At 36.3% G+C, this 10,000-nt stretch overlaps 1 protein-coding gene and 1 long non-coding RNA gene across 2 annotated transcripts in view; both read left to right on the forward strand.

Moving 5' to 3' along the window:
- LOC138371377 (uncharacterized) overlaps positions 1 to 10,000 on the forward strand; it is a 613,305-nt gene that overhangs the window by 71,939 nt on the left and 531,366 nt on the right. The window lies entirely within an intron of this gene.
- LOC138371253 (uncharacterized) lies at positions 4,498 to 9,908 on the forward strand. Its single transcript, XR_011230365.1, has 3 exons — positions 4,498 to 4,580; positions 8,909 to 9,068; positions 9,760 to 9,908. It is a non-coding gene; the product is annotated as an uncharacterized lncRNA (long non-coding RNA).

Consider the following 10,000-nt stretch of genomic DNA (forward strand, 5'->3'; position numbering starts at 1 on the left):
CTCTCTGGCTCTTTCTCTCTGGCTCTGACTCTCTCTCTAGCGCTGACTCACTCTCTGGCTCTCTCTCTGGCTCTGGCTCTCTCTCTCTCTCTGGCTCTCTCTCTCTCTCTCTCTGGCTCTCTCTCTCTGGCTCTCTCTTTCTCTCTGGCTCTCTCTTTCTCTCTGGCTCTCTCTTTCTCTCTGGCTCTCTCTCTCTGGCTCTGGCCCTCTCTCTTTCTCTCTTTCTCTGGCTCTCTCGCTCTCTCTGGCTCTCGCTCTCTCTGGCTCTCGCTCTCTGGCTCTCTCTCTCTGGCTCTCTCTCTCTGGCTCTCTCTCTCTCTGGCTCTCTCTCTCTGGCTCTGACTCTCTCTCTAGCTCTGACTCTCTCTCTAGCTCTGGCTCTCTCTGGCTCTGGCTCTCTCTCTCTCTGGCTCTCTCTTTCTCTCTGGCTCTCTCTTTCTCTCTGGCTCTCTCTTTCTCTCTGGCTCGCTCTCTCTCTCTCTGGCTCTGGCTGGCTCTCTCTCTCTCTCTCTCTCTCTCTGGCTCTGACTCTCTCTCTCTCTGGCTCTCGCTCTCTCTCTCTGGCTCTCATATTTCATTTGATTTAAAAATGTCTGAGATTTTTACTTAATCTAAGTTATATTGCATGGTGCTAATATGAATATTATACATGACTTTTTTCTTTTCTTTCTCTCTCTCTTTCTCCCTTTCTTTCTTTCTCTTTCTTTCCTTCTCTCTCTCTTTTTCTTTCTCTTTCTACATGAATATTATACTTGACTGTTTACATTCACTTGTAGATTTTTATTTTTAGTTAATTAGTCCTAAACTTTTGATTAATAGATTTTTATTATTAGTCATAGAAAAACTATAGTGTTATATGTATACTCGGAAAATTTTACTTGTTTTAGTTTTAAGTAACAATAACTGCTTGTAACGTCAGACTGATCTCAGCATGACATGAATCACAGGCTGCTTGATCACAAAATCTATTGTGTTCACATATTGCATATATAGATTTTTATAGATTTTTAAATTTTTACTTTTATATTCTGTTATAGATATAGTCTATATATTTCGAGCTATTACATATATTTTGTTGTATTACTCATTCTTAATTAAATAAATATAATATTTTAATTCTCTTTTTGTACCCTATTTATTTGTAATTTACACATACATATATAGGATGTCCATTTCTTTCTCAGATATGTCTTCTTTCTTTCTCTCCCTTTCTATTTCAGATATGAATTAAAAAATTATTATACCCTAATTTACCCTAAACGTTTTAATGTAGGTAATTAAAAGATTATAAAAAAGTTTTTAGAAATGTTAATTATTTACGTTCTAAGGTCGTATATAAAAGTTCTCAAAAAACATTTTCTAAACGTAATTATAAACGTGCTGAAAACAATGAAATGTCGTTTTTAGGATTTTTTAAAAACATGAAAATGTTTGCTGGGTACCCTGGATCACTGATGGACCAACATAACAGCTCCTCTTACATCAAGTATAATCACTGACAGAACAACTGACCACTATCCTACCTTCCTTGTAGCGAACATGGCCATAACACCACCAGGTAACAAGAAAATTAACTTTAGGTTACAATGTGAAGCGGCAATAGGCAATCTCACAAATGCCCTCCACAATGTAAACTGGGAATCTAAATTTATCAATACACAGGATAATAATTCGTTAACTAGCCTCTTTCCAAAATTTAAAGCCTTTACAATACTTATTGTCCTCTCCTCACCAAGCAAGTAACTGGTGTGACGATAATCTCCTTCAAGAGATTGAGCCTGCTCTTCCCTCCACAAATACGTCGCAACAAATATATAAAACTACTATGGAAGAAATGTCCAACAACGACAAAAACACCAGCAAGGTTTGCTAGAGCGCAAAACGTATGCAGCCAGGGACACCTGCTCAGACTCAAACCGCCAAACTACCCGTCTTACTGCCGGCTCCTCTGATTGGTCGCCGGTCGGGCTGCAACTGCACTCCACCCCCCCCCATACTACTTGATGTCTGGGGCCGCCACGACCTCAGTCCTCAGAATGTTCCGTGCTTTCACAGTTAACACTTCTCCCTGCTAGACGTAAGCTTTAGCGTGCGTATACTGAGAGAGGTGATAGCTTAAAGCCAATATTCCAGCACCTTTCATTTACTTTTATATTGCACTTCTTGTTATTTTGTCTTAACGTAACTTTTCATTGTGTCATTTAATTATTCTTATTATTTTGATTGATTGATTTTATTATACGAATTTGTAAGTCCATTTTATTCATGTTTTAATTTATTTATCGTAATTAAAATTCCATTGTTAAAATTTACTTGTGTTTTGTGTCTTCTCCTTACCTTACCACAGACGAAGTTCCAGATTTTCTATTTTTTTTTAATACTATGTGACGAGGCCATACCCCTAGCTTTGAACAGCCGAACACCAACGCGTTACCGTCACACTGGCAAAAGGTTAAATAATCCCTGGCTCACTAATGGCATACTTAAAGCAATCGACAAGAAACATGAATATGAAAAAAAAACTTAGGATTGGCCTTGTTGGAAAAGAAGTAGTTAAGAGGTACTCATCAGTGCTTACCAGTATAATAAGAGCAAAGCGTTCCTATTACGAGAATAGATTCAAAGAAGCAAAAGGCAACATAAAAAGCACATGGAGAGCCATCTCTACCATCCTAGGAGCTAAACAACATTTACATTTACATAATAAGATAAAAATCTCCAAGGATGGTTATACACCTGCAACAGATCTTGAAACAGCAACTGAATTTAATAGCTTCTTTTCATCGTTTGGTGCTCACCTTGCCCGAAAAATCCCAGAGACTCAGACATATGTTACCACATATCTTTCACCCAGCTATCCAAACTCTCTTCTCCTCTCTCCGGTCAGCCCTACAGATGTAGTGTCCATCATTCACTCGCTAAAAACCAAAGCTGGGAACATTAGTGAAATACCATCGATGGTACACAGGCGTGCCTCCCATGCCCTTGCACCATCCATAGCACTGCTGTTCAACAAATCCCTAGAGTGTCATACCTTCCCTGATATCCTTAAAAAAGCAAGAGTAACGCCAGTTCATAAAGGAGGTAACACGGCAGACATAAATAATTACAGACCCATATCGAATCTACCTATATTATCAAAATTATTTTTTTTTTTTTTACAAACAGCTCTACTCCAATCTTGTAAAATTCAATATACTAAGTCCCTGTCAGTTTGGCTTCCGCTCCCAAAAGAGTACCAATGATGCTATTGTTAGTCTGCTTGACTTAATCTTCTCAGCCCTTGACAAAAGTGAGTTTCCAATTGAACTCTTCATCGGCCTGAGAAAGGCCTTTGATACTGTTAACCATAACTACCTCTTACTTAAATTCCACCATTATGGAATCCGTGGCCTTGCCCTAAACTATATCCGATCCTATCTTAGTAACAGACACCAATATGAAGCCATCAATGATATAACCTCTCCCACTCTACCACTTAATTACCGTAAAGGTGCCACAGAGCAGCATCCTAGGACCCTCCTGTTTCTTATATACATCAATGATCTCCCTAATGTCTCTAACATACTTAAACCTATATTGTTGGCTGATGATACTACTCATCTACTCTGACCCCAACCCACTCCTGTTAAATAATGTTGTAAACAATTAATTAAAAAAAGTCTACTTGTGGATGTCAACCAACAAACCTCACACAAAACATAGAAAAGACCTACTATATCTTATTTGGAAACAAATCAACAAATGCAATTCAGCTTCAGATAGATAATGTAAACATTAGCAATAAAAATGATGGAAAGTTTCTTAGCCTATACTTAGACAAGAGACTCAACTTCCGCACCCATATACAACACATAACTAAAAAGGTTTCTAAAACAGTTGGTATACTGTTTAAGATCAGATATTATGTACCCTACTCTGCTCTCCTCTCACTCTATTATGCACTTATCTATCCCTATCATTCTTATGGCGTTTGTGCTTGGGGTTCAACCTCTGCAAACTACCTCAAGCCCATCATCATCCAGTAAAAATCTGCTATCAGGACAATAAATAACTCTACCTTCAGACAACACACAGCTCCCTTGTTCAAATCCTTAAACATGCTAAACAAATTCACTCCATACATTCTCCTGTGTAAATTACGTTTATAAAGCCCTTTTTCTAACTGCAAACCCTGTTCTGAAACTCTTCCTGGACAGATGTAATAGAACACATGGCCACGTCCCCACCAGACATAAATATCTCTTTGATATCCCCAGAGTCAAACTTAATCTATGTAAACACTCTATGTAAATAAAGGGACCTAGTCTATGGAACTCACTCCCTTATAATGATTTGAAAAGCTGTCCAACTTCTGCCATATTCAAAAATAAAACCAAAAAGTACCTGTAGTACTTTTTAAGTACGAGGGAGTAATGCGCAAAGCGTCCCTCACCTGTGACGTCACAGCGTCACCTGACGCCATATCAACACATCGGCCATTTTGTCGTCAGTTCAGTCATGGCGAGGACTAACCCTTCATGCAAACTGCACCTACTATCAAGAAGAAGAAGATTTTGTGTTCCACCGATAGTATTATCGTAAGTAAGCACTTATATTTTATATTTTATTAAATTAATTGATTCTATTTTTCTGTAATAAAGGTCCAAAGGGTTGTTAAGGAACAAGGGTGTAGCGATACCGACGCTCAGTGCGCTCAACTCACACCAAAGTATCACCTGTGTAGCTTCTGTAATTAGTGTTAATTAGTTATGCTATAAGATAATGAAGCGAGTATAAGATTAACTCGCTACAAGGGTACTGTGTTGGGAGGTGAGGGCTGTTACTGGTGTCTGTGGGGATGTGAGGACTTGTACCAACCACTATCACCACCAGTACCTTGTCTTGCATCCTGCTTAGTATTCCTATTGAGATATGAAGTATTATTGCATTCATATAATTATTCATTCATTGTCATTACTATTTTTATGGGCTATGTTCTGTTACCCTAATGCTTTTTACCCCTGGGCATGTCCATTTACTCTCCAGCCCTTCACAAGCCACTGCTGCACCCCCTCCATGCCCATACTTACTGTGCTTATTCTTACAGGACTGCACTGCATTATGTGGTGCTCACTGCCTGGACACCTTGATACATGCATTATAGGGTTCTGGTAGTTGTTCTACTCACCAAGCCCTTCCAAGGCCAGGCTTGACATGTGAGAGCTTGGTCCAACAGGCTGTTGCTTGGACAGGCCCCTCAGGCCCACATATCCACCACAGCCTTGTTTGTCCGGCACTTCAAAATCAAATGTTTATTTACGTAAGGTACATACATATTTTTAGGTAAGGTACTCTTTATTTGGGTAAATTTATCTTCGTAGTATTTAGCTTTGGCTCGTCTAATTATCTTGGATAGCAATAACGAGTAATTCTTTGAGAATTCTTTGGAGACAATTCCTAACCTATACTTCTCCCAACCTATACTTCTTCTCAAGGTCATCTTCACTTCTTGAAGATGTTCAGGTTTTCTCTTGAAGATGTCGACGGTTGTTCCAGCAATACTGTATTTCTTTTATTGCTGAAAACCTGTTTTCAGCCATAAAAAAATAATCCTGAATCCAGAAAAAAATCCCTTTTGTATCGTCTGGAAATTTTCAAATATTGCTGATCAAACCTGAGTCTAAATTATTTGTATATATTATGAATTACAGAGGTCCCAGGACAGGGTTTTTAGGCACTCCACTTACATTTTCCCACTCTGACTTAACCCCCATTTATACAAACTCAGTCTTATCTTTTAGCTAATAATTTATTGTACACACCATACTCAGCCTGTGTAGGGTAGTTTATTGTGCATGTGTAGTATATATATTTGTGTAGTATATTTGGTATATTTAATGCCTCTAACCTCTCCTCATAGTTCTTGTCCTTCAGTTCTGGGAGCCACTTAGTAGCATGTCTTTGCACCTTTTCCAGTTTGTTTATGTGCTTCTTAAGATATGGGCACCATACAACCGCTGCATATTCCAACTTTGGTCTAACAAAAGTCGTGAACAATTTCTTGAGTATTTCGCCATCCATGCATTTAAAAGCTCTGAATATTATCCTTTACCTGCAATTGGTTGTTGCTGTATTTATAGAATATGATTTGTTCTACTTTACATTTGTTTGTTCCTTTTTTTCAAAATTTCTTTCTGCCTCTCTCCTCACTGCCGTGTAGTTGTTTCTCTTTGTATTACTGGTATGTTTGGGGGTTTGGCCTCTTCGTATATTGATTCCATTTTTGTGTCTTTTGGTCTCTGTCCGTCTTGAAATTTCAGTTGAACAAATCCTGTTTCCTAGTTCTGCATCTTTGTTTTGGTATAAATGTTTTTGTTCCTTTATCATATATTTCACAAAATTGACATACTGTGCATTAATTCATCTCAATTACTTCCTTTCCTAACAGCAAGCCTTTCCAGTAAAATTCTTTGAATTCTTTTCTGACTTCTGGCCTAATGTTTGTTTTATCCTAGTGTGTATGATGCCTAGCGTGTGTCTGGTGCCTGTTGTGTTAAACCGAAGATAAATGCATAAGTATAGGTCAGTAATTTCTCCAGCTTTGAAAGGGGCTTTCATTATGCAGCAGTATTCCACTCTAGAGAGCACTAGCGTCTTGAAAACTATCATCATCGGTATAGCATCTCTAGTGTGAAAAGTTCTTGTTATCTATCCTGTCATTTTTCTTGCAGTTGTGACGGCTACTTTATTGTGTTCTTTAAATGTAAGGCCTTCTGACATCAGTACACCCAAATCCTTTACGTTGCTTTTCCGTTCAATGTTATGATTTGACTGAGTTTTGTAAGTGGTTTCCGTTTTTATATTTTTTATTTTTTCCGTAGCGCATGAGCTGAAACTTATGTTCGTTAATCACCATGTTATTTTCTGTAGCCCATAGAAAGACCTGATTTACATCTGATTGGAGGTTTGCCGTGTCCTCTATGTTGCCTACTCTCGTGAAGATTCTAGTGTCATCTGCAAAGGATGATCAAGTACTATAGGTTGTGTCCTTGTCTATGTCCGATATGAGGATGAGAAAAAGTATTGGAGCAAGCACATTACGCTTGGGGACTGAGCTCTTTACGGTTGATGGTCCAGATTTTATTTTGTTGACTACTACACATTGGGTTCTATTAGTCAGGAAGTTGTATATCCATCTGCCTATTTTTCCGGTAATTCCTTTTGAACGCATTTTATGTGCAATAACACAATGGTCACATTTGTCAAAGGCTTTTTTTTGTCAAAGCGTTTTGTTTGTCTTCCATGGCATCTAGTGCCATGTCAGAGTGGTCCAGCAACTGTGATAGGCAAGAGCGCCCTGTTCTGAAACCATGTTGTCTGGGGTTATGGAGATGCTGTGATTCCATGTATTTTGTGATCTTACTTCTTAGCATTCTCTCAAAGATTTTTATGATGTGCGATGTTAGTGCTATCGGTCTGTAGTTTTTTGCCTCTGCCTTATTTCCTCCTTTATGGGGCGGTGCTATCTCTGCTGTTTTTAGTATGTCAGGGACAATGCCAGTATCTTGGCTTTGTCTCCAAAGAATGTGAAGGGCCTGCGATAACGTTTTTTACAGTTCTTGATGAATATAGAGTTCCAAGAGTCAGGGCCTGGTGCAGAGTGCATAGGCATACTGTCTATGGCTTCTTCAAAATCCAGTGGGGATAGGATCACATCTGATTTATGATTTGATGTTGGTATCATATCCATGAAAAATTCATTTGGGTTATCAATCAGATGGATGGAGAGCTACACTCGTGGTGTCCCATTTTCCCAGCACTCTGTCATATAATGCTTTGAAACTTTTGACGGATTTGGCCTCCACCACCTTCTCACCTAACATGTTCCAACCGTTTACCATTCTGTTTGCAAAAGTGAATTGTCTTACATTTCTTCGGCATCTTTGTTTAGTTCGTTTAAATCTATAACCTCTTGTTCTTGAAATTCCAGGTCTCGGGAAATCTTCCCTATCAAGTTTATCAATTCCTGTTACTGTTTTGTACGTAGTGATCATATCTCCTCTTTTCCTTCTGTCTTCTAGTTTGGAATATTTAATGCCTCTAATGTCTCCTCATAAATCCTGCCCTTCAGTTTTGGTATGAATGTTTGTGTGCCTTCATCGTATATTTTGCAAAATATGGAATACATCTCATTTACTTTACTTTAAGAATATGGTTCGATCAATTAAAAACCCTCTTGTTCAAATTGCAAAGAGACTGAAAGAGATGCAGCATGCTCAATGGATTATATATTAGTGATTATTATTAGGATTATATATTAGTGAATCATATTAGTGATTCAATTATTATGGTCATAAAACAATAAACAAATAGTTTTGGTGTTATTACACTCTATTCACAGGTTATATATAAGTATCTGCATGTTTTGTTCACCATTACAAACCACTAAGTTGGTTTGATTTTTGTTGAGATTGTTATTTATGATAAGATTCCTTACGTTATCTGAGAATGAAGCTATGTCGGTATTGGGAAATCTATAGATGGCACTTATAGTCAAGGAGGATTTAAGGGATTTACTGGAGAACTTGGCAAAGGTATATTCACAATAGTCGTCTCTATTACTAATGAGACTATTGCAGATGAAGGTATCTTTGTAAGATATTGCTATGCCACCTCCTTTTTTTATTAGGCCTGCAGTTGTGAATGGCTTTATTATCACCTTCATTGTATTATCACCTGACCTAATGCGGGTATAAAATCAACTAATATATATATATATATATATATATATATATATATATATACAGTATATATATATATATATATATATATATATATATATATATATATATATATATATATATATATATATATATATATATATTCAAAATTCGTCAGTGTACTACATTTTTGTTGTTGCTTTTAGGTGATGCTTTTAACCAGTGTACGTGGGTCTGATTGTGCAACCACAGTTCGAAGAATAATGAAGATATGAACAAACGGCCTGTGGTCACTATACAGTCTGGAAGGGCAAAAGAAGAAATTGGCATTTCTACAAAAACAAGAACTATATAATGTTATTTTAAGTAAGTAACCAAAAAATTAAATAATTTTTTTAAAGTTTAAAATTCACTTAAAAATGTAAATTTTAAGTTAAAAAATTTTAACCAAAAAACTTGATATTTTTCATATTTGGAACCATTCCATAATCCCAAGCATAAATGATTATATTTCTATCACTTGCTCTTAAGATTGTTTCATTTAATAGAGGTTGGGCATAATTGTTCTCTGCTGCTAATAGAACTGACTGACTTAGCTATAGGAAAATGTAAAATTAATTGGTTTATCCATTACAGTATTTTGCAGTTTATTTCATGATCCTGTGCTTAATACTTGCATAAATAGTAGATTACAAAATGCATTTTTATATCATTAGTATTGAATAATAATAATGCAAATAATTGACTTATAAATGATGTACAATTAATTGGTAGGTGATATTATATTATTAATATTTTTTCATTCTTGCAAAGCCTTAACAAAGTCATTAACATGTTAATATAAACTTGATCACCTTCCACTTATTTTCTCATGTGCTACCTACATGTACAAAACCTTATTCCTAAATGCATATTTTGTTCTGAAACTTGTCCTTTATATGTTGTGTATCACCATCTCTGGAGAGTTTTATCTGATTGATGTATAAATTACTTTTAATTTTACAGAATATTATTGTTATACTGAATTTATTATTATATAAATAACTTAATTTTACAGAATCATCTATCAACGCACATCCACAAGTTGAGGAGGAGGATGTGACCTTCCAGATGTCTGAAGTACTGAAACAGGCACCAAACAGGCCTGGTGGATCTAGGTACAAGGTAAAATAATTTAATTTTTTTTTTTTTTTTTTTTTTACTAATTGTCCGATATATATATATATATATATATATATATATATATATATATATATATATATATATATACATATATATATATATATATATATATATAT

This window comes from Procambarus clarkii, chromosome 35 (genome assembly GCF_040958095.1).
Source record: "Procambarus clarkii isolate CNS0578487 chromosome 35, FALCON_Pclarkii_2.0, whole genome shotgun sequence".
Classification (NCBI taxonomy): Eukaryota; Metazoa; Arthropoda; class Malacostraca; order Decapoda; family Cambaridae; genus Procambarus; species Procambarus clarkii.